The sequence below is a fragment of the Centrocercus urophasianus genome, unplaced genomic scaffold, assembly GCF_019232065.1.
Source record: "Centrocercus urophasianus isolate 14NV4802_14NV808 unplaced genomic scaffold, USGS_Curo_1.0 seq_40, whole genome shotgun sequence".
In the NCBI taxonomy this organism is placed as follows: Eukaryota; Metazoa; Chordata; class Aves; order Galliformes; family Phasianidae; genus Centrocercus; species Centrocercus urophasianus.
The window spans coordinates 1,475,693-1,500,645 of NW_024884978.1; the positions used below are offsets into that span (position 1 = coordinate 1,475,693).

At 39.9% G+C, this 24,953-nt stretch overlaps 1 protein-coding gene and 1 long non-coding RNA gene across 11 annotated transcripts in view; both read right to left on the minus strand.

Annotated features, from left to right (window-relative positions):
* The window catches only part of KCNJ16 (potassium inwardly rectifying channel subfamily J member 16), a 30,769-nt gene extending 28,359 nt beyond the window's left edge, over window positions 1-2,410 (minus strand). For 8 of the 10 annotated variants that reach the window (XM_042833033.1, XM_042833026.1, XM_042833032.1 and 5 more), the window contains exons 1-2: window positions 2,349-2,410; window positions 1,583-1,652 (exon numbers count right to left, since the gene is read on the minus strand). The gene's annotated coding sequence lies outside the window, so the exon portion shown is untranslated. Of the gene's footprint in view, window positions 1-1,582; window positions 1,653-1,733; window positions 2,078-2,182; window positions 2,202-2,348 lie in introns of those variants that run through there. The other 2 variants (XM_042833028.1, XM_042833027.1) reach the window with 2 other exon arrangements.
* Window positions 2,411-9,249: 6,839 nt separating this feature from the next.
* Window positions 9,250-20,096, minus strand: LOC122168032. Its single transcript, XR_006171144.1, has 3 exons — window positions 19,935-20,096; window positions 18,592-18,638; window positions 9,250-10,321 (listed from the first exon to the last, which is right to left on the minus strand). It is a non-coding gene; the product is annotated as an uncharacterized LOC122168032 (long non-coding RNA).
* Between the last annotated feature and the right edge of the window lie 4,857 nt (window positions 20,097-24,953).

Genomic DNA, 24,953 nt, shown 5'->3' on the forward strand with positions numbered 1-24,953 from the left:
AATCTTATTCATAATCTATTAGGCTTACAAGAATCAGAGATGTGTGAACTACTCCCAAACAGCTATTTGTACTTTCTTTTGAGGAAGTACAGTGTGTCTTCATACTGCTATTGATCACACACTTTCACATTTCACAATGTGCCCACAAACCTTTCCTCACACATTCCTAAGTACTTACAAGCCAAATACTTTCATTGCCATGCCACGCTGTAATTGTTAGTTTAATAGTTTAATAGTTTAATAGTTTGTTGTTAGTTTAATAGTTTTTGGATGTTACGTTGAGGGACATGGCTTAGTGAGAACTATTGGTGATAGGTGGATGCTTGGACTGGATGATCTTGTAGGTCTTTTCCAACCTTGGTGTTTCTGTGATTCTGTGATATAAAGCAAAATGCTAGCAGTGTATTTGCAGTGTCTGTAGAAATCTCCTTTAAAGTGGCAGTCAGTAATTTGGGAAATGCTCAGCTTCATAAGACACCACATGCACAAATGAGAACAAAGAGGAGATTCTACCTGGATCTTCCTAAAGAATGTATTGGGGCTGAGAGATTGTCTGCTCAGATGGAGCTCAGACCTGACCTGCCGGATACATTCATGGACTTAAATGATATTCCAGGCAGTTGGAGACAAGAAAAAATTGGTACTTTTGATTAAATTTGTTAAATATACTTGTATTAAATTACTTTTGCTAAAAATATGTTATACTTATCTAAGTATACATGCACACATGTATCTAACACAACACAAGCAACAGTATTTTCTGGATGCCTTAGCTTTTTGTTTAAATTGTCATTCTTCTGATCTTCACTCTAGTTTCCACTGATGCATTACTTCAGCTGAAGCTCAGTTATACCATCTTCCATGTAAGTTTATGTCACAGCAAATAAAAATGATTTGAGCAAGTTAAACATTCTCTCTCCAAACCAATTTTGAGCCTCCACATAGCATACACAGGTATTTAAGATTATTTTAAAGCGAGTATTCACACTACTGACATAATAAACAGAACAACTGGGACAAGTGTCCCAGTTATTTCTGTACAGTGTTGCTGGGTGCCTGCCTCACCAAGACACTTTATTATACAGTTCACAGATTACTCAAGAGAAGAGAAAAAAAAAATCAAGGAAGATGCAGAATGCAAACTAAACAAATGGTGCATCTGGTTTTTGTGAGCTTAGTGAAAGCAGTCACGGAAATTCAGATCTCGATAGTGCAGCATTAGGAGAAGAGGCAGATCTTTTCAGACTTCAGCAATACAGAAAACAAGAGGAAAACAGTAGTGACGGAGGTAGGGCTACTAGCTTGAAGAGAAGAGCAATGGAAATACGTGCATGTATCTGAAAAAGCGAATCTCCAAATGAATTTGCTGTTTTTACTCTTAGAATGTATATATGCATTTTTTCACTTTACGTCAAAATAGGATGAAGTCATCTGGATCTATCCAGTTATTTACTTTTAAAATAGCACAAGAAAGCAGTGCTTGTTATTGGCAGGCTGTTCTGCCATAAAGAAAAAGCAAGCAGAAATATGCAATCATTCTCTCCTATGCATAGGTATGGAAGCAATATAAAAGGTACTTTACCTTTACTCATGCAACCATGAGGAAGCTATGTCAAGGGTCCTTTGTTTCTTGTGTGCCAGCAGCTGTGCAACTGTAAAGAAAAACAGGGGTTGGGTTAATAATAAAGAAAGGTGCAAGCCATAGATTCTAAGGACTCAAGTTAAACATTTACCTCAGCTTGTTCCTATGAGCAAACTCAGAGGGTCTGCTTTGATAACGGCTGGCATCTTGAGAAATGGGCGACAGCCAATCTGCTGCTTGCCCCACTTGTTCTCTGTCTGCAGTTCAGACCTGCACAGCAGACAGCTACAGTCACCTGTGCACATCCAGGTTAGGATTTCAAAAACGACAGGCAGGAAATTCTGCCATGTAAGAAAAGCCCTTCACCATTCAAATGGTACTTCAAATATTTACACACAGGATTCGATTTGGAATTATCCACTGAAATACCTCTTAGGAATAAACGGGCTCAAGTCAATACATTCTGTTGTGCTGACAATTTATTTCTACAGAAATAAAGAAAATTCTTTTGTTTCTATATTAACATGAAAGTGCAATTTCCTTTTCTGTCCGAGTCACACAACATGCAGCATTCAACCTCAGGTCCTGCTAAGAAGATACCTGGGACAGAGATGTGTTGGTCTGTAGCCTTTGTCCCTCCTCCAGTATATATTAAAGAAGGCATGGCAACTTTTTGTAGCCAAGTTACATTGTCATGTGCCAAGGTGACATAGTAAGTAATAGGAGCTTCAAAAGACTCAGCATAGTTTCAGGTATCTCTCCCTACCTTCCAGGCTTCATATCTGGAGCCCCAGAGATCTACAGAAGCACAGATGCAGTCCAGACTCTCAAAGTCCTTTAAGTACTCCTTGTAATTTTAGAGGAGCTGACTCAGACAATAGTTTATCAAAGGCTGAGGCCAGCTTGAAGTTCCTTAACAGATTTTGGAGAGCTCCACGAACACTGAAAAAAACCAACAACCACTTTTTTATGCCTAACATTTTCCCCTGAAATCTCAGAGACATGACACAAGGAACTAACCTCTCCACTTTAAAGTAGACACATAAACATCTGCTTGCATGGTGACAATGAACTTCATGAGATCACTCTCATACAATCTCATGTTTGCTTACAAGAAGGCAAGCTCATTTCTTTTAATGACAGTTCTGTTCTCCGGAATAGTTCTTCAGTAGCTGAGGTATAAGCTATGACTCAGGAGAGATAATTCCTAGCTCAACTGCTAAGCAGCTATACAACTCAGGGCAAAGTGCCCTTTGTCTGTCTGCTCTATTTAGACTGTGGGCTCTTTGAGGTAAAACCAGCCTTTAACTGGATATTTGTGCAGCACCTAATACAATGGAAATCCAGTCTCAGCTTGGTAGTTCTGTAATACAAATTAATAACAATAACTAGACTTGACTGCTTGACAAAAAGCAAATAGTTCGGAAAAAGCTGTCTTAAATCTTTCTATCCCACTTCCCTAGACCAAAAAAAATCTACAAGTGTTATTTCTTTTGGCAGCTGAAACCTAATCCTACCTTGGTTAGCATAACAGAGAGAACAGGAAGTGCTGTGAAGGAATTTTTCATTCCCTGGGACGTCTTTGATCCCCCTTCCCTCCCTTTTCCTATCAGGTAATTTTCAAATCTTGATGTTTCCAGTTAGTCTACGTATCTTCTTGTTTTGTCTACTTCAGTCAAGTGTTATTTAACTTCCATTTCATGGATGAAAAACTGGTCTGTATTTAGACTCTGCTGTTGTGTAAGCCGGAACCTGAGAACTTCAGAATCCCAGAAGGGAATACAGCTAAAATTCACAGCCCTTGCCGGTGGAAAACCTATGATTACTTTACTTTAACACAGACAAGGTGCACTCATACAGTACATAAATGCTAAACAAATCATTTAATCATTTTCTGTTGTAGCCACCACTTCTTGTCACTTAGCTCTGATGTCTCAGTTCAGCTTTACAATACATGGAGGAAAATTTTTTTCCAACTATACATATTGATTTACACTCATCTAAAATGTGCAAAGCTCAAAATAAATTAATGTTTGCTTAATATTTGCTGTTCTGAAGGAAGGACCCCTATTTCAGTCCCACATGAGATACAAAACTGCATCTCATGTGGGAAAGCTTTTGACAATGAAATAATAATTAAAATATGCATGACCCTCAAAGGGCTTCATTACCACACACTGCTGAGTGTAGCCTCATGCTTGTAGCAAATACAAGTCTGTAGCACTACAAAGCAGGAGATGACAACACACACGAGATAAAAATGAAAACAAGATCATCTTGGAGTAGGTAATATGACATACCCTTTTCCTGCAAATGACTGTTTCTGTCACACAAGCTGGAGCTTCATAGCATGTGCAAAGCACACCACTTCCAACTGTGGCAGCTGCATATGTAGTCTTTCCATTTTGTCACTTCTTGCATTGAATCAATCACTGTTTGCCTGGCCTGGTGTTTGTACAATGCTGTATTTCTTTTTAGCCTCAATTTATTCAGACAGTCCTTTTTTTACTCACTATCTTCTTTACTCTGCAAAGCCTCAGACGTGCTTTGCAGGTTACCAGCCAGAAGTCTCTCAGAAGTCAGCAGGAGTGAAGGCCACAGCCCATTGTAGAGATTATTCTGACTGTTCAAACAGTGCCATAACAATCTTAGAGCTTCTCATGGTCAAAGTGGCAGTGCTGGGGTAAGCCACAGCAATAAGAGAGTATCTGTCATGCATCCACCAGAATGAAGATGTCATCTATAATCTACTTCAAGGTAGGTTCAAAAAACACCTGTGCCGGAGGAGAAATTTAGCTCTTGACTAACAAAGTATCTTAAAATTCCACAATTCCATGTATTCTACCTTGCAGTAAGAACAGTTGGACCCATTTTGTGCTGAGCAAACTGGGTTGCAAAGCTGACAAACGGCTTCCATTAATATAATTCCACTTGACTCAAAAAAAAAAAGCAAAGCACAATCCAACGGGGAAAGTGCAATTAACTGATTTTTTTTAATACACACAGACACAAATATGTGGTTTCAGGACACTGCTATTTTTATAGTCCTCAGTGTATCCACAATTCTTTGTACTCAGTTCTATAACAAATATGGCTCCATTATGTCTTTCCTTGTTGATGCTTTTTGTTTTGTTTTTCCCCCCCTAGGCCATATTATATAGAACAGTTACTCCTAAATATTGCGCATGGTTCAGATTTTCTGATAGAATGACTCACTGTAATTCTGCTTAGTAGTAATGAAGAAATATGACTTGTTCTGGCAAATAATGCATGATAATCAACAGTGGTTTTGCCACTGATTCCTTTATTTGCAAAACTGTCTATAATTGGAAGCCACTGGAAGATACTGACTTGCTTAAATGATTATTGCCGTTGACTGCAGTACTGTTAAACTTGAAAGATGCCTACAGAACTGAAGTTAGACTCAAGTTTTTTCTTTTTTTTCTCTCCTTTTTCTTCCTCCAGAGATGACAGTATTGCTTCTTCTTTCTCTTCTCTGAGAAAAGTATCAATATAGCTACAAAAAATGACTGGAAGGCAGAGTAAATATATAATTTCCCTTCTCTTTATGACTTGAACTTGTGAAAATCCAGAACCCCTTTTATTATTATTCCATTTTATAATAATCTGCACATGGAGGTATATTCTAGGCCATTATTGACTTCACTGGTCCTGAAACCAGGACATTACTCAGAGCTCCATTTACAAAATGTATATACCACTGTTCTGCAGTCTTGCTTCCAGCTATTTACAACTCCCCAGTGCCTAAGAGCAAACAGCTGGGGAATGAGTTAGGGATTCAATGGCACTCTTAGGACTCAATGGCACTATGCTTTTCTTTTCCATTTTTTTCCCCATTAAAAATTGGAATCTTTTCAGCATTATCAGAATAGAACAGGCAAACAGAAGGTGCACAGAATGAGACAGTACAAAAGCAGTTGATCCCACCAGCCTGATGGTGTTTGTTTGTCACTGCTTGCAAGTGCAGATGCTGTGGAGATGCATGGCCTAAAAAGGAACTTGTGCCTGAAGGATCAATGTGCACTGACAATGCACCAGCCTTTAAGTGCGTGTAATGGGCTGTGACTGGCTGTGACCCACCTTTTTCTCAGGCCCTTCTGGGGTGGTGTTTGCTAATGGAACTTGAACAGGTAGGAACTGCACTTGACTTTGTGAGGGTGACTCTACGTCATCAACCTGTGCAAGAGTGAAGGACGTTAGGTTCATCTAGAAGGGTGGAAGGAGAAATTACGGACCACAACTTCCACTGATATAAGAAGAGGATGGACTTAACTTACTGGAGATAGAGGAAATTAAATGGAGATTGTCTCTCTTCATATTAATCAGTTCATTCGCAGCCATCTAAAAACCATTTTTCCCCATTGTGAAACAGACTTCTCCTTGTGTTTTCCATGCTGTGAGAGAAAGAAAGTTTCTTTATATGTTTAAGTGAATTTGGAACCTGGAAAATAGAATCAGTTCCTCTACTTTCCAACATGTCCAGGACGAAGTGGAGGAGCCCTTTGATGTATGCCATTGTTCTGCAGATCCCAGGATTTCATGTGGCCTTGCAAAAACCTGTCTTTGTTTCGGAACCAGTGTTCCTCTGTCCTTAACAAGGAGATACCTGAACTGGAACTGAAAAGGAAATTAGGAAAAGACAGCATTGTAACCTGCTGTGATGGGAAAATTACAAAAATAGTAAAATTAATAAATTAAACACCAGTCCATAAAGGCTCAATGGGCTCTGGAACAGATTGCCTGAGGGCACAGGCTATATAACGGGATCCTTTTCCACCCAGGATACCTTCAGGAATTCCTCAAACCAGGCCATAGGAGGGATATTTTGTGCTTCGTACACAGTGGTATGACAGCACACGGCCTACACATGTCCCTAAAGTCTCCTCTGCACCCCTTGGGTCTTCATGCAGTCCCTTGGCCCACCCTCCTGCCCAGCATGGCGCCTTGAGGACAGCTGCAAGCTTTGCGCTTATGGAAGCTCTGAGGGAGAACAGGAGGAAGAGGGATGGGAACAGCCCACAGAAACGACGAAGGCAAAGTGTGTGTGATGGAGGCGAAGCAGCCCTTAGCAGCTTGACAGGGCTTCAGACGAGGCCTGAGGAGCAGCTGGGAGCCATCTCCAACGACAGGGCTGCGCGGTTGCCTCCAGCCCAAGTGCAGGGTTCTGTAGAGTTCAGGTGGGGACCGAAAGCGAGAGACTGAGTTAAACAGTGTTCAGCTTTCCTGTGACAGGGCCTACTTTTAGGAAAAACGTAAAAATGAGGGATGATGACAGGTTTGTGTTGTTAGGTGGCTGAGCAAGAGCCAGAAGTCTGTAGCAAGGCATGGGGCACTGTTAGTCTACTGAGTCACCTCAGAAGCTGCTTTGCTTCCATAACCCGAGATGGGGAACTGTGGCATCTGAGGCAAGGCAAATTCCAGCCCAGATTCTGATAGATTTTCTTTAAAGTCAAGGACTGAGGGGGGCTTACTACAAACAGCACGCTGCTGATGAGAGAGTATTTCCAGGGGCTGAACCCATGTTGTTATTACTGACAATGCTGAAAATGGTCAGCTTCCAATTATTGCAACACCAGTGAACATGGTGGTTTGACCACTTCCTTTCACCCCTTTTGCCTCCTTACCCGCAATATTTAAGAGAGCACCATTGACACGGAGAAAGGAATTTGAGAAGGTCATTGGAAAAAAAAAAAAAAAGAATTTGGCGTGGCTGTACAGATAATAAGACTTAATGATTTTATTTTCAATTTCATTTCTGTGCATTCTTATGGAAACAGTCTATTTTAGGGTGATGGTTCTTCATTAAATAAAAAAAGGAACAATTAGTGGAACGAAACTGATGTGACAAACTGTGCTGCATTGTCAAATTCTTTTGTGCAACTATTCTCATAATGAGTTGTAAGCATGTTTTTTCTTGCCTGTGTGCCTTCCTGGCTTTCAGAGTGCTAGTATAGAAATTATTTTGAAAAGCAATGCAGTAAAATTTTATTAGACAGAACAGGCTGGTTCTGTCCTGGTATGGACCAATTGCTGTGTAGGACAGAGGAAGCAACATGCCAAGCACAATAAGGAGTGAAGCACTGGAATGTGACATTGGCATTTTTCTCCAGTTGATTCTTTACCTTACAGGAAAGATTTTACTCCACGGGAAACACTTTCTTCTTATTCATTGACAGCTGGGAAATAATGGAGTCGTTCATCAAACAGTTGTTGTAAAAGACAAAAATAACTCTGAACCCCTACTGTAACCATAGGTCCTCTGTAACCGTAGGAAAGACCTCTGCTAATCCTGTCCTCTCCCCTGCCAAGCCAGGATTGCTTTTTGTGCTGCATTTTCTGGTGCTTTGGCAAATCTAATTTCAACTATTCTAGGAGATGTGGCCTCAATCACTTCTCCTTGCAGAGTGTTGCAGCTTAAGAGATAGCACTGTCAGAAAGTTTTCCCTGCTATCTGGGGCGTTTGTTTCCTTGACCTCATCCCTTTAATTATAGCTGTTTCATATACCCCACTAAACCATCCCTTTCCAATGCTGATGTTATGTTTGGTAAAACAAGATGTACAAATGAGCAGTATTATTTCACTTTTATGAATCAGTCTCTCCAGCTCAGACTCTTGTTGGTCACTTCTGAATGTTGTCCAATCTGTTGATATCATTTTGTTCTGAAATTACTCAAACTAAATTCTCTCATCTCTTTACATAAAGTAGTTGAGGTACTCTTTTTCTTTCATGTGTATCCTTTTAACTTCTTTTTCCAGTTGTTTGGCACATACATTGGGCAGAAAATACTATATTTAGTAAATTCCTTTTCTACCTTGTGTAATGCTAGACAGAGAATGTCTGGGGTCAGTTCCAGGTTTCACATGGCTGTGGCCAAGTCTTTTGTTCACCCACATATAAAATGAAAGTTTTATTTACCTGCTAGGAAGAAATAACACTGAGTAGCTACATTCACTTTTATAAATACTCATAAATGCTGTTTACATCATACATCACGATTCTCAGATTTTTAGCTGTGATTATAATACAATCCTGTAAATTGACTGCTATATAAGATGTTTTGTTGCTGCTTTTTTTCTGTTTAAACAAGGATACAACCCAGCCTTTCCTCTGGCAGGTGGCTGAAGAACAGCACAGCAGTGAGGCAGTTCTGCCTGACCTGCACAAGCTGGCTTTCTGCCGCAGTCCCTCTTTTGGTGCCCTTCTCTGTAGTGCATTCTGAACTCTGTGCAAAGAGACCAAGCACCACTTTCAGACCAGAAAGTTTCAGAAGGTGAAAGCACACAGAGTCAGATCTTTCAGGGATACCACATGAAAGTATTTCCACAGGTCCATATTGGTGTCTTAGTGTTTCACGTAAGGTGCATGTTAGGACTCTTCAGCCCTTCAAGTGGGATAAACGAAATACAAACCTGCATTGAGGAATGAGTGTGCAAGCATTTCTTGCAGAGTCTTGAAGAAGCTGTTTTCTAAATTTAACATGACTTCAGTCGTTGTGCTTCTCATAGAAGTAATTAAAAAGATCTCAAAGGAAAACATTCACATCCAAAAGCATCTCACTTATAGTAACCACTGTTTTCACAGAGGCCACAGCTGACAAACAAGAGAAAGTCTTCACTTAATTTTTTTCTTTGGATGTGATGTATTTGATTTGACAATCATAATGAAACAGTGTTGTTCTTTTCCTCATTAAAACAAAACACTCCCCAAAAAGTTGTAAAAGTTGTAGGCAAAAAATGAAATGTGGGTGTGGAAGAGGGTTTTTGTCTGAACAGGAGGAGATTTTTCAACTGTGCCGTGGTAATAAACATGACCTGAGTTACCTCATCAAGACTGAAATAGCTTCTGTATGTCTGAATGCACGTTTCTGAGAGGTACGAAAAAGCTGAAGACTCTCTTGCCCAGGGATGTCATTTTTGATTAAAGAGAGGGTTAGGCCAAAACCACAGATCCCAAAACATCTTAAACTTTTCCAAAATGTAACTCCTAATCTGAATTTAACATCTGTGTCTGTAATGAGCTGAACTAAAACTTGACCTCCAACACCAATGAACTTTGGAAAGGTTCCGTTTCCCATTTGAAGCTGATTTTTTCTCCCTCTAGATGAGCTATTCCAGGAAATCAGGAATTTGGTGCATTGATAAATCCTCAAGTAAGACTTCTGTGAATTCTATGTAGAAGATATTTGATGCCAAAATATTGTGTGCAGGTGATAGCTATTTAGTGGATAGACGTGTGCGAGACCTCATACACCTCAAAGTATTAACAGCAGTGGAAACTATTTGAAGAATTGCAGGTGAAACATTTCATTGTGCCCAGGGGTATTTGTGACCTGGTTCTAGTAATGACAACAGTGTTTTCACAAGGTCACTAACAGCATTCAAATCTATCCACAGAAAGGCAGCTAGCAAATAGTTGGAATAAAGGAAAAATCAGTAGGGACAACATTATTGTATTACTCCCATCATGGATAAAGTATTTTGGCTCTCTGAAAACAAAAATTTAAGTATAATTAGGGATTATATGGGTGCTGCTGCCCCTGTAGACACAACATGTTTCTCTTGATATGAGATGCTGAGCAGTCATGGTGAGAAGGCTCCCCAGATTCAGGTCTGTCACATCTGGCATCAGAGATGTTTGAGATGTCTCTCAGGGCACCCACATCTGGAGCTGGCATTCAGGATGGATGCAGGGAGAATCATGGGGCTGCTAAGTGCATCTGTAGAAACACATAGCTATGCAGACAAGGAAAATGTTTGTTTTAGCAACCAAATTGAAGTGAATAAATAAAAGACACATTACGAAACAAGCCAATATGTTCCTGTGTTGGCAAGGCATGTGATAAGTACAAAGATTTAAGTCTACCATATGTCACAGATAGCACAGAATAGGAAAACAGGGCACAGTGCAGCCTCTTTGATCCCTGAAATAACTTTATTCCCACTAATAACTGCATAAATATCCTGAGGTGGGCAAAATGGCTAACTCGTCATCCACAGATCAGGTAATCAGCTAATCAGCTACACCTTTTGCTACTCTGTAGTTGAATTGCTGTCAAACTTAAGAAGAGACACTGCATCCCAGTGAAGCAGGGAAAAGGGAAGTGGAAGTTTTTTCTGCAGGTAACTCCAGATGCAGCTGGTACTGCTGAGTGCCCAGTGCTGGTATCATACCTGTGCTAATGATACACAGTGAGTAATCCACAGCTCAGAAGTGCACTACAGTTTCCATACCATAATTGCACAATCAGACACACCAGGCTGTGCATTTCTAAGGGATTATTACACTCCACTGAAATCTGAAGTCACTCGGCCTTTGGCCTCTCAGAATCACCCAGAGCTTTCAGTAATCTCCTGGGCTCTGCTCCCTGTTGTGTCTTTCTCAGACAAATGGAAAACACATTTTCACTTCAAACTAATCCCCATTCAACATCACTGGAATCATGCAAACTCCTGAGCTGATTCTAATAAAATAATAAAAAAAAAAGAACATATACAGAAGCAAATTAGTCTTGTAACTCAAGCACTTTAATATCATTCTGTGAAAACCACTACTGGATAGCTGTGATTATCTGCTTTCTCAGGGCTTTCCTGGGCCTAAATGTCAGCTAGCACATTTCATTCAAACACAGGGATGATCCAAGCACTCTGGAAGCAGTTTAAGTTTTAACCTATGTTGGAATGTGCTTTCCAGCCCCAGGAAATTACACAGCATTATGCTTTTCAGTGAAAGAGAGAGCCAATTTTGCATAAGTCAATTAATTCAAAGAAGGTGAACTCTGTTGCTCCCCCACACGCTGCATGCTTTATGTGAAGCACCTTCAAAGCAAAGTGTGTTATGATTTACTTAAGATAGCGAGCAAAGTATTGTTAATCTCAGCTTGAGTAACTTGCTAGTGAAGCCTCAGTAAGCTATTCCTATAGGAATATGAAGTTCTTTCAGCTAAACATTTTTTCCAGGGCCACCTTCAATATTACACTGATATTGCCTCAACAGATGATACGTAATGGTCTGTCAAGTCTGCTATCCAGCCACCAGCAACACTCGCTGGTTCAAAAAGGTGAAGCATTCCTGTGGTGCACCTTGCCAATACGTTATTGTTCTTCAGGGAAATAAATTTCTTCCTGACCCCTGCAGGGATCAGTTCATGCAGTGAACATTTTCAGATTAGTGTCTCCAGCTGTGGAGCTTGCTTGGATTTGGGATATGGTGTAAAACTCATCTCTCCAGCCAAGCATTGTTTTGAACATCACTTGTGAGGGCTGAATTTTGGTTTTGATTGTGTTATTTTTTCTTCTGTTGTCGGTTTTGTTGTGAGTTAAGGGCTTTGTATGGAAAACTGCTTTGTGAGCTCTGTGTTATGCTCACATTTGAGCTAATGTGTTGTTTATTTTTAATTCTGCATTCAGTACTTTGGTCTCAGTGCGCTGGTTGCATCCAGCAAGCATTTAAGATGTGCAAATGTCTTAGCAGTCTATCCCAAAGCTCACTAAGGCTTTCTGTTTTCTTCAGTTGACTTTGATTGGGCCATGAGTAAATAACCAGAAAACTTTTATTTTAACCTTTGTCCTACCTTTCTGCTTTCATGCACTGAGTATTTTACTTGTCTCTGTTACCTCACATCTACGTGAGAGATACACATTCTTCTCATATTGATCACCATGCCTTTAATTTTTCTTCTACAGATTTTTGATTTATTATTCCTAACCACTTTAAATGGCTTAGAATCAGATTTGTTGTGTAAGTGGAAATGCTGCCAGTGTTCATCTTAGACCCCACATCCTTGCAAAAAAGCCATAAAGACTGGGGAAGATAGATCTCTCAAAGGGCAGTGCCATTTTTCCATTGGTTTGTGATGCAATGCTTTCATTCAACTATTGCTCAGGAGATGGACAACACATCCCCTTTTTATCTCAGCCTCCTTTCTTAGGTTACAGCAGGACAAAGCTGTGATTGAGCAGTGTCTGTGTTCTCCTTGCTGGGATGAGAAGAGGCTTTAATCACCTACTCTGACCCATGGATGTTCTGGGAATTTTTCTGGTGTGTTCTCTGATGTAGCACAATCAAGGCTTCATGTGCCCACTTGCCCACATGAACCGCATGTGAGCCCCACTTACCCATGTGAACCACAACAACTTACCATTCTGTCTGTGCTTGCTGCAGTTCCTTTGCTCATGCCCTGCAGTATCACTGGGCAGCGATAATCAGTTACGCTTTCTGTGCGGTGAGGGCTTTCTGGTTCTCAGAGAGTAGCAATAATGGCAAGGGACAAAAAAATGCAGAGTTCAGCTTGACTCACATGGCCTTTTTATCCAGGAATCTGACAGCTGCCTTGCTTTTTGCTGAGCCAATGCAGTGCATTTTCTGTCTTCTACACAGTGTGCATTGCCACTGATTCAAACACCAGGTTGCCTTGTCTCATGTTTAGTGTGGTAAATCACTACCAAATATTTTACACTGTCTTCATTCATCCTGTAAATAGGAAAATGGCTCACAATCTGTCATGTTACCTTCAGCCTATACGTAATCTTCCCTGTGGCAAAGAAGAATACTCTTATTCTTGCAATAGGCAATCTTCTTCCAAAAAATAGTTTCCATCTCCAGAAGGTTTGTGTGGATCAAAGTCTTTGCTTTGCAATGGATAAATTCAGATCATACTCAGCATTATACCCTGCAGCTACACTGAGGCCAGTTACTTGGTATTTAATGGCTTTTATTATGGATGTAGTTGGCTTGAGCAGGAACAGCTAGCAAATAATAGTTAAAATTCAAACAGCCATTAAAGTCTGGTCCTGACAAGATGCAAGTACTCTGTTACTAATGGACTTTCCCCCACAAGGGCACATTTGTTAAGGGAGAATGTTTGAAATATTTGACCAGTTGACAGTGGAACAAAAGAGGGAGCAAATTCTAAAGTTCTTATGAAGCTGTAGTGACAGTGTCCAGTCTACACACATCAGCAAAACTGATCATGAGAGACAAGTTTGTCTTTATGAATGTTTTCCATAAGTTGTCTTTATTTAAACACATTTGTGCTCCCATTAACTTCATGGAGAGCACTTGGAAGAAAAGTTGTCCAAAGATTCAGACATAATGCTTGACCAGCCAGCTAAGAAAATAAAGCTTCTAGTTTCCGTTGAAGCCTTGAGGAGTTCAGCAGTGCTCTATTACAACTGTGATATTTTGGATTGCCTATGTCAGGAAGAGAAATCTCAGACTTGGGCCTAAAAGTCCTCTGAGATAACACATAGAGCAGCATACAATGTGGTAAACACTATACTGAGCATTTTGGGCAAGAACTTTGAGGCTTTGCATGGACTTTTAGGAGGCTTAAACACCAGCAGAGACTGCAGTCTAGGGGTAAAGACAATCTGGATTCAGTGCTTCATTTAAGGGCACTGATGTTTTGAGCAAGCAGATATTTTGCTTTAAAACAATGTTGATTCTTGGTTTGACCCTGATTTGCTCCACGTTGTTCTAAGTATATGAAATTTAACAAAATACACACTAACTGGAGTGGACTGACACATGAACTCTTCCCATTGATAATCATTGATGAGGGGTTTCATTCATAAGAATTCCTCATCTGAAATGCTAATACAAAGACATATCCCAGAGGTGGTAATACTAAGAAGTTTCCATTCGTCTCCCCCAGCCTTTCAGATCTTTCCAGCTGTCAGAAAGCTTCATTGTGTTAAGTGCATAAAGCGCTGGAGGCAGTTGGGGTTGAAGCACGTGTTGTGCACTACAGCATCACACTTTGTTCAGATCAGATGCGAGTGGAAATAGCATAAGCGACTCCTTTTAAAATTGCACTTACAAAAGAGACAGAAAAAAAAAAAAAACTAAAAATAATTATGCTTTATTTTGTTTCTAATTAGATGCAGGTGCTAGAAACCACTCCAGAGCTACTCTTTACATGGTATTTGCAAGTTCTCTCTACCAAATGTGCTCTTGGAGAGGCAAGTAGAAGCTGTTAAACCTTCTGAATCTCCCATGCCTCTGTAGTGAAAGCACCCAATGCCTGTGATTTGTTGACTGTATTTCTGTACAGGTTTTGTTTTGCTCTGTGCTGGTTAATTCAAAGACACTGTGCATACACTTAACTACTTAACAAGATGTTTGTTAAGAAAGGCCTACTCCCATGGTCCAAGGTCACTTCATTCTTTTATTTAGTGCTGTGCTTGCCCATATTGCATTCACATAAGTAATGCATGATAATAAAAACATCTGTTGAGGCTTTATGCGTTTTGTTTAATGTCAGCTGAAGGAATACAGATAGAATTCAGTCAGGAAGGACCACACTCATGCTTTGTGTTTCTCCTCCCAGAATCACTTTTAACTTCCCCATGATGAAATGTATGTTAGGAGGGGGGAGAAACCTTCATTCTCACCTATAAAAGTTGCAGCTGTTTTCCTGTTTTTATAGAAAGCAGCAGGCAGATTTACTATAAAAGAGTAAATACTCTACAGCAAAGTACTGTTCACCTTGAGGGATGATGTCAGAACCATAAATAACACTGCGGGAATACAGATATGTCCTTAAAGGCCTATTAAGAATGATGTGAAAAGGAAGTGAAAAATAGGCAGGCAAGTGTGCTGTGCACAGCATGTACATGGTGAACATCACTTTATATTTGATTTACTCTTAAATGCAGGAATGGATGGAAACATCAGCGGCAGAAAGAAACATAAGAATCCTGATAAAGTTGCATATGCAAGCTTTCAGAGACAGCTGTGTAACAGAATAACTGGCACTGAATGCTTGTAGTAGAGGGGAAGGGTAGAGGAAGAAGGATATCAGTCTTACACGTGCTCTGTGTGGCTATGCTCTCCTCTCTGTGTTTTTCTTCAAATTGACTTAGGAGCTCAAGCACAATATTTAAAGTCGGTTGCTGAAATTACTATTGTGGGTTTTTTTTTTCTCTTTCATTTTTCTTTATAAGGGAGTGAGAAATCTATAGAATGAGATCTAAGGAGATGCCCTAGCAAAAGTTATCAAGGGCACATGATGTGCAGTTTTTGAAACAGTAAACAGATGAATCAGCCCATTCTTGTGAATTGGTCTCCCCTTTTTGTCTTCAAATCTGTTGAACTTTGAACAAACTTGACAGACTTCTAAAAGCAGTTTAATTCTTGAGGATGGTTATAGAAAAGCAGCGCAAGTATTAAGAGTCAAAAATCAAGAAACTGAAGATGCAAAATTACTGTCAGCAATCTGATGGCATAAAAGTCAATCATAAAATTTTCTAGAAATACCAGGGGGAAAAGAAAATGGAAAAAAAAAAAAAAAAAAAAAAAAGGAGAAAGAAACAATGTAATAACATTGATTCTTCTTTGGTGCTCATTTGCAGATTCCTGCACTTCACAACGAAGCATTTTGAAGGTTTCAGTAGTTGGTTAGAGAACAAACTGTGCACCCTGTTTTTAGCACCAATTTCATGTTTGATTTTCCATGCAATCAAAGATAGAGAAATGTGCAGTGTCAAGGAAATTACCCCAGTTCAGAAGGAAGAAAAAAGAAAAAGAATATGAGAAAAAATTCATAGTCTTTCAATTAAAAATGTAATTACAGTACTACAACTACTCTAATACTTTCCTATCTGCAGTTACCTCCTCTGATACATTGGATTGGATTCATCTTTTTCCACTGTTCATAACCACATCTTCCTCTTCTCTCTTTTTTTTCTATCTGATGTATTCTGAATATATAGCAAAAGTTCTTGCTATGACCACTTGTGGTTTGACACTATGTGTTACTAATTTTCCAGCCCACTTCCATTACTCAGTCCATCGAGACTGCTTGGTTTTCCCCTTTTGGTATTTCCTTCCTCCGGAATCCACATTTCATTCCCAATTTTTTAACACGCCCAAGATTGCTGATGAAAGTTCTAAACTCAGGTTAATTCAGTGACTGATCCAGAGGAAACTCATCATGCATTCCAGTCTCACACGTTTTACCCTTTGACCAAAACACCTTCTCCTTATGTCTATGACACTGGCCTTGATCTTCTTCACCTTAATGCAGTGCACTGAATATCTCTGTTTGTGACAGCTCGGATAGATGTCATCCACTACCACAAGATCAGTAAACAGGTTAACAGTTAACAAAACCAATCAACTATGGAAAAACAGTCACTGATTCTTATCTCCTCCTATTGGACAATCCCAAGCTGGTTCCTGCCAGTAAAACATGTCAGCAAAGCATATTGCATACTGCATGTGCACGTGTTAGGGAAGAAATGAAAGAGTCCATATCAATTGCTATAGCTACAGATTCTCTAATGAAGAATAAGGAGTTGTTTGTGGAATGAGACCCCTTTTCCTCCCTCTACCCCACCGCTGGAATCACCCAGCACGGTGAAACTTTGCTCCCAGCTTCTTTGCCTACAATATCTGAATCTCTGGCAAGGTCAGGTGCTTAGAGAAGTGCAAAAGGAAAACCAGCAGGGAAGGGAGGGGGGTTCTGCTCCTAAACTCTAACAATGTATTCAGAGGAGGTAAGTTCTCTGAACATGGCTTCCAAATGGCCTCATCGGTTCATTCTTGTGGTTTTAGCTTGAAAATGCTTGCCGTTGCACTCAGAGCTGAACAGCTGTATACCAAATGCTCCAAATGTCTCAAATTAGCAACCCAAGAGCACCCATCAGAAAAGAACCATTCTGCTGGCACTCAAGAACGTCAGGCTTTTATGACATCTCATTCATTGCTCTGTCCTCATTCAACCTCACATTGTTTCCCAGGCAGGGCATATCTTCTGAATTAGAGCTAGATTCATTATTGGGAAAATATGGAGACCGTAGTAATTGTATTAGCTTGTGTAACCTTTGCTTAAGTTGGATGGATCTTGCTGCTTTAACACTAAGACACAGTTTTCTCTAAGGCAATGGAAAGAGAAGAACAGAAAGAAAAAGAGGAATCTTCAGTGCTGATTTGACACTTTCTGTTATGTAGTTGATGAAAAAATTTAAATGAGGAGAATAATAGAAATCTATGTCCAAAAGTTTTCTGCAATATTAGCTCCAGTGATTTTAGTGCAGAAGTTTCTCAAGAAAGCAAAGTTTCTGGATCGTAACAAATGTGTGAGGAATGGGATCTTTCCTTCCTTCTTGTGTCCCCCTGGCAGCACTTCTGAGCCAAAATGATATGATACTCAGGTAATGAATTTCATGTGCTGCTTTGTTTTCTAAAAGCTTTCTTTTCTCATTTCTGGGTTTGGTGCCATGAAGTACTTGGAACACTTATTTTAATATTATCACTTTGGGTGAGTAGGAGCAAACTTTTGCACATTCAACACTTCCATTCTCTCTGTGTTTACTGGCAAAGGTTTTGCATCGATTCAGAGCAGACAAATGCTCTGTATTAGAAAGCTCTATAATTCAAATTGATTTTCGTTTGTGAGCTAATTGCAAAATCTTTGTTTGAATAAAGCAGCTCCTCTAGAACACAAAGCCATTGTGACCAGCTGATCTGACAATGTGCAAAACATTGACAAGTGAATTTTGGCCATAATGTGTGTACTAAGCCAATAATTTATGCCTTAGCAGCACATGTTCAGAAATACAGGCAACCTGGATTTAAATACAATTATTTTCTAACTTTTTTTTTTTTTTTTTTTTTTTTTGCACCATTTATCAATATTTGTACACACAAGTGTTTCTTTTACAAGTGTTAAAAAAGGTATTTCCTAAAATTCTTACTTGCAATAAATGTTTCCGGTTCTTCACTCATCTGATCAGTGCTTTAATAACCCAGTAGTTAAGCTGCTGATGTAACAATCTAATGCACTTCAAACTTGAGCTGGCTGCAGTTGAATAGAAAACTTGTTAGAAAACTGAAGCGTTTGTAGAACTGAGGGTATTTTTTTTAGTGAAGAGTACAGACCGCATTTCATCCTTTCATCAGAAAGCTTTGTAAGTAAGGTGCTTTGTCTTTACATGTCTCTAACTTCAGAAATGATAAAAAAAATATAAAGAGGAAAACAATTACCTCAGCTACATCCATGAGCCAAGCTTCATTTCAGCTTTCCTGGAGTGCTGGTAAAGGACAAATCAGCAAAGTAAAGGAGGACAAATACTGCTATCCTTGGGGGTAAAAAAAAAATAAAATCTCTACTGTTGGTTGCTAAAGGCTGTTATCAGCTGCAGGGTGGTGCAATGGTTTAGCTGAGTTCTCATGAGGAATTTCTGGTAGAAATACATTTACTCCTATGTCAAATGCTGGTAGGTAAGCTGGGATTCCTGGAAATCAACTGATTAGTGTGCATATTTACTTCTATTCTTAGTTCTTCCCTCAAGGTGAGGAGGGCAGATAAGTATAATTTATTTTTGCCCTCAGAAATGAGCACTTTGGCTGCTCTGCAAGTTTCCTTGATCTCGGTGGCATTCATGCATGTTCAAGACCGTGCCAGATCTCAGGTAGCACCTTGTCCCAGAGTCTGCTGCTGGCTGCAGGACCGAGCTGTCTCAGCACAGCCAAGCTGGCCCTGCCCACCGCGCTCACCCCAGGACACACAGTAAGGTGACTCTGTGAAACACCATTGTAAAGGGCAATTGGGGATTATCCTTTGTCCCTGGTGTGGTTTAACATCCTGTGCCACCTTCCTGTCCCTGTCAAAAACATGTGCTGCTGTTTTCCTCTCTTTGCCCAAATCATTCTTTCTGAGCTTCATTCTCAAACGATGGGTCTCCGTTTATCCAGATCAGTGTTGACTAAGCAGGATTATAAAACCAGATTTATCCAGGCCATAATACTGTAGTCCCAAGGAGCACTTTCCAGTGGCTGTGAGGTGCTTAATCTTCTAGATTAACTAGAAAGATCTATGGCTTTGAACTGCTGTTTTGCGTCATGTCCTGAAAGCCGCTTTATGAACTGGTTGGGAAACATTAAAACAGTCAGTGATTAAAAAAGTTGTTTCTGATCATGGTTTCTGCACAAAAGATAGAGGACAAAAGCATCAGGTCTCTGTAGTTTACTTGGAGTTTGTTTTGCTGTGTGTGATGCTGGCAGCAGTGCTTTCAATGATCAAGTATTTCCTGAAGACTTGTAAAGAGAAAAGGAAAGCACAGGAGCATGCCCTGGTCATTCAGGGGAATGCTCTCCTCTTGACACTGCACAGCCTTTGGAGTAGCCTAGCACTCATGCTGTGCTGTGATAAAACTTGCTCTTTAAAGCCAAGTACTGGGCAGAAGAAAAAAAGGAGTATAGAAATCAGACATGCACCATCAGTAAGAACTTCACTACAGGCCAGCTCTGGAGTGCAGAACATCTTTTCTGCCTCTGCTAATCTGGAGGATCCCCATCCTCCTACCCACCAGCTTTTCCCATCTCACCTCTTTCACTGTGATCACTCAATCTGTGCCACAAAGGAGCTGGATGCAATCCGTGCCACAAGAATAGCCAATCTGCAGAGCCCAACACAGAGATTTTGATTTGTGCAGAGAACACCATTTTGGAAATTTGGGTGAGAGCAGCTTGCCCTGTTCCTGCAGAAAGCCCTCATCTTGTCATCCCTAAACACATCCCGATCTCCTCCAGACTGAGACTGTGTACAGCAGGTGGGAAAGGGGTGACAAGGCATCTCCTGACAGATGCCTGCATGGGACTGCAATTTTCATGAATTAACAAGGTTGGTCACAAGCACACAGAACTATTTATTGCCTATGTAGCAATTGAGATCACCAGGACAGCAATGAAATCTCTGTGCAGGTAGGAATAGTCTGCAAGTGCTTTTCCTGGTGATAAATTTCTAAAAAAGGAAACAATTGAGAGAAAAACAGCTCAATAAATGTGTTTATAGAACATCCAGTGACCATGAATCATGCTATAAATATACCAGGCTATAGGTTTCAGGGTTTCTTTACTGAATTGGTGCATAGCTGCTAGCAGACCTTGGTAACAGTAGCTTCATGATGATTGTGATAAACTGTTTTTATTCCTTATCTCTGCCTTTGCTCCTTCCTTCCAATTACACTAGGCTTTAACCGTAATGTTTATTCCTCACCTCATGGAAAAATTTTGACCGAGAAAAAGATCACTTCTGTTGAAAAGCCAAAAATGCTCAGCCAAAACCAACGTTTTCGTTGTTTGGCTGAAAATGAGAGGTTTGCCATTTTAAGCTTCAAGTTTTTTTGGTTTGGGACCAAAATATTTTTGCTTTTTGCCCAAAAGTTCTCCAATAGAAGACACTTGTTTTTACATCAACAAGAAAAAAGTAAAAAACCTGATTGCTCACCAAAAGGAGCTTAGACAAGACCAGTTCTACAGAAAACAACCTTTCTCTTTAAGTAGATATTAAACATTAAACAAGACATGTTTCAGTTTGCCTTTGTGTTACATGAACATGGCGGAATTTAAGGACCATGCTTGCCAACATATTCATTACTGGAACAGAAATAGTGCCACATGATCTCCAAGTTAGATTACAACCAAGAAAATCCTTGCTCAGACTTCACCCTCTGCGTAGCAAATCACATCCAGTGTGCAGTTCTGAATTCCTCACAACTGCATTGGAGATGAAGCCTGGAGCAGCTGTGGCTGTTGAAGCACCTGAGCTTTTACATCACCCATTGTGAGCAGACTTTGAAAGCACCAGACTGCACTTACAAACAGGGACTTAGATTGCGTTCTGGAGTCGGATGTTGCCCATTGCCATTCCTGAAGTGACTCTATAGCCACAATAAAGAATTAAATCAGTTAAATCTGTTTTATTTCTGACATTATATCAAGAATTTATGTAAAAAGTGAGGAGAGGAAGTAATTTGCAACTCACAGCACCGTATGGTAGTGGGCCCATGTGAAATTCTGCTAGTCCCTGGGCAGGCTTTCCCAAAACTTAACTGCTCTTTCAGAAAATAATTTTTTCCTAATATCCACCCTAAAAGATTATAACCTCAGTTCTAGCTAAAATCCTGAGTACCTTAACAGGAATTGGGTAGACAGAGCAAGAGCCTAAACGTGGCCTTTTGGATGCAAAGGGCTAGCCCAGTAATTGCCTCATTTTGGAGTGGATATTGTTTTTTGGCTTCTCATGATTATCATCTTGAACTTTAGATACATTCGTGGAAACTTCTATCAGGAAATTATAACATGGAAAATTGGCATATTCTAATGATTCTCATAGCGCAGTTTCCAACTAGATAGACATCCTGTGCAACAGGAGACCAAAAGAAATGACAAAGCACTGATTTTCTTAAGAAGAGAGACCTATATTTGCTACCCTCTATAGAAATATGTCCAGGATTGTGGTTGTTGGGTTGTAATTTGTGCATGTTTCCACAGTATCAAACACCATGCTATTATGCTTGGCTAACACTGGAGGTGAACAGTTCAACAGAGAAGGGAATTGATGCACAACAGCAATAGAATCCATTTAGTGATACATGAGTAAACTTGAGTCACTCTCAGGTAAAACTGCAAAAAGTACCAACACCACCATTGAGTGACTGCAAAGCATTTAGGCTGATCTTTGTTTCTAGATCCTGAGCAGAGCTTGATCTGAAAAATACTGATTTTCATTAGAAGTTCAGGTGAAGTGTTTTGGTTTGGGTTTTGAAGGTCACTTGTGCATTAATGTCTGAAAGACTATTATGTATTTTCAGTTTGAAGGAATATCAGTACCGTACAGAAGAGTGAAGTAATGATAAATGATTGTTCACTGGTTTGAACAGTCATTTCAGTACATCAGTTTCCAGTGAATTTTAGGCATTGTGGCATAGGAGAGCTTTAAGATAGAACATTTTTCCTGAGGAAAAACAAATGTTTTAGGCATCAGTAGACTTGGGATATTTTTTTCTTCTACCCTTGTGTTCTTTCTTGTATCATGTATTTCTCAATGAAGTAATTTTATCCCTGCATTCACATATTAGGAAAAAAAGAGGGAAAAAAATCTGTGGGTTCTCATTTGTAGCACGTTATGGTTTCCTACATGAGTTTTCCATGGAGTTTATTTAGGAAAAAATGTGGAGTTCACCAAAATGAGATGATGATGGGGTTTGGTGTTTGTCAAAGCTCTTTTACCCTCATCATCGAACTGCTAACATCCCTGTCTGGTAAACGAGAGGGTGTTGCACAAGACAGAATGTGAAGCACAGCTGATCCCTTGTGAAGGTTCCCCTGCTAAAGCCAGTGCAGCAAACTGGGATGCTGAGAGGATCTCTGGTTCTAGCACTAACTTCAAATGGGGAAGCTGTGTTGTGATCATGCAATAATGAAAGCTGAATAATTGATCAAATGTCAGACGGAACCCTCACCAAACGCTGCAATGAATCCCATTTCTACTACCTAAATACCCTGTGGTGTGGATACCTCTCAGCCTTAGTGGCTTAGTGGCACTATACTGCACAAGTGAGTGACCCATAAATATTGGCTGTGTTGAAGTATGGCACTTCTTTCATTTTAACCAGGAATTTTCCCATGGCTCTTTGAAGAACAGTCTTTCAGTAAGTTTTGATCACCTTAAATCATCTCAAATGTCGCATCTTAAATATTGCCAGTTTTAAGAGTTTATTTTGTCCTAAAGAATTCCTTGAAAATGCATGTATGTCAGCATAATTTAATCACGAGTGTAATCAAAAAGGGAACTAAATCTCTCTCACCTGTGTTGGATTATTTCCATTCTCCTCTGTTTTGCTTTTCTGTCACTTTTCAAATCCTAGATTCTCACGGAGACATGGTCTTCACACTCTTTCTCCTTTAAAACTCAGTGGATTTCGGAGGCTGGAAGGGTTTGGGTTTTTTTTCAGGGGGGAAAAAAAAGAAAAAAGAGTGTTTTATGCTTTTCCCTCCTTACTGTGGGTAAAATCCTTAAGTGTTATAAATCAGCACAGCTCTCCTGAGGTAGAAGGGCTCTACTTACACTTGGAAGAGTGGAGAAAATCACCTATTGAATCCAATCTTTTTCACCAATTATAATAACTTACAAGCATTTCCAATTCTCTTTTCGTTCATGGATAAAAACTGGTTTTATGTGTGTAACTCCTCGGGTGATAATAGCAGGGAGTAGTTTTACTGCACGCATATAACTTTCCCTTAGGCCAAGGAAAGCAGCCACAGTGTTTCATCTACTCCCAGCAAAAATTAAATAGGATTTAAAAAAAAATAATCTCATTGATGGGAACAGAAATTGCAGGGAGATGAGATGCTGGAGTATGCAAATTAACAACATGAAGCATAGAGAAAGAACACTAACTACTTTGGCCTTTATTTTAAACATTTTTGAGCTTTCCCAAATTAAAGTTTCAATTAAATCATCAGATTCTGAGCCTTTCCCCCTGTAGCTACGTGTGACTAAAATCAAAGGGTGAACAATAGAAGCTTGAATGTTTGTGTTGCTGCTGCTGACTTCTCAAAGCTCAACTTCTGAGCTTCCTGGCTGTTGGGTCAATGACCTCAAAGTCACTCATTGAAGCATCCTTTTCAGGAATGCTCCTAAACTTTACTCTAATAACGTGCATGTGGGGACCTTTGGCATCTGTAGAGGAACTGTCCTGAAAATGGGTCTTAATCTAGAAGAGAGAGAACAGAGGGAAGGTTTGGATGAAAGAAAGACCAGAAACATTCCCCTTTGGAATAGCAAGCACAGATACCTGAAGTGTTTTGTTGGATTCCAGTTGTGAAAGAACTACAAATCCAAGTTTATATATTTTCCACATAGTTTTTGCTAAGAAGAGAAATGGCTTTTCAACTGCTTTGCGCATTTTCATATGAGGAGTGTCATATTATATATCTTACAACCTCTCTGCCCTTTTCCATGGAGCTAATCATTTCGTAGCAGAAAGCAATCAGGTTTTTCAGGTATCATTTGCTGCTGATAAATCTGAGCTGACTTTTGCTGTTTATCCTGTCCTTGTGTGACTGAGAGAGGCCTCCAGGAATGCCCACAGCCTTTACATGACAGCAGTGAGGCTGTCATCCTCATCCCCTCCTAACTGTCCCTTACCACTGCCCTGCATCTCTGTTACCCTTAGTGCAGCATCATTGCAGATGCCATTAGGTGCAGATAAATATGATTAAATCAGAGTTGTTTGCAGAAAGAAACTGTGTTCTGAGGCTGAGAGTTTTTTCCTGCTCTCTTCCAATGAATGCCAACAACAGTGTTAAGAACTGAAACAGAAGAGAGGGGAAGATTCAGAGGTTTCTGTTTTGAAAAGCAAGCTGTATGTTTTAGAGACCTCAGACCTCCTCTTCTCTTTTATGGACAGCAACTAGACCTGAATGCAATAACCCACTTGCTGGTTCCCTTACACTTCTCCCCATTGCAGCCAAGGCAGTTATTAAAGAACATTACAGAAAATGATGAGTTCCACATACAGCATCACCCAGCTCCAATCTGACATGGAAGGGAGGGGCTG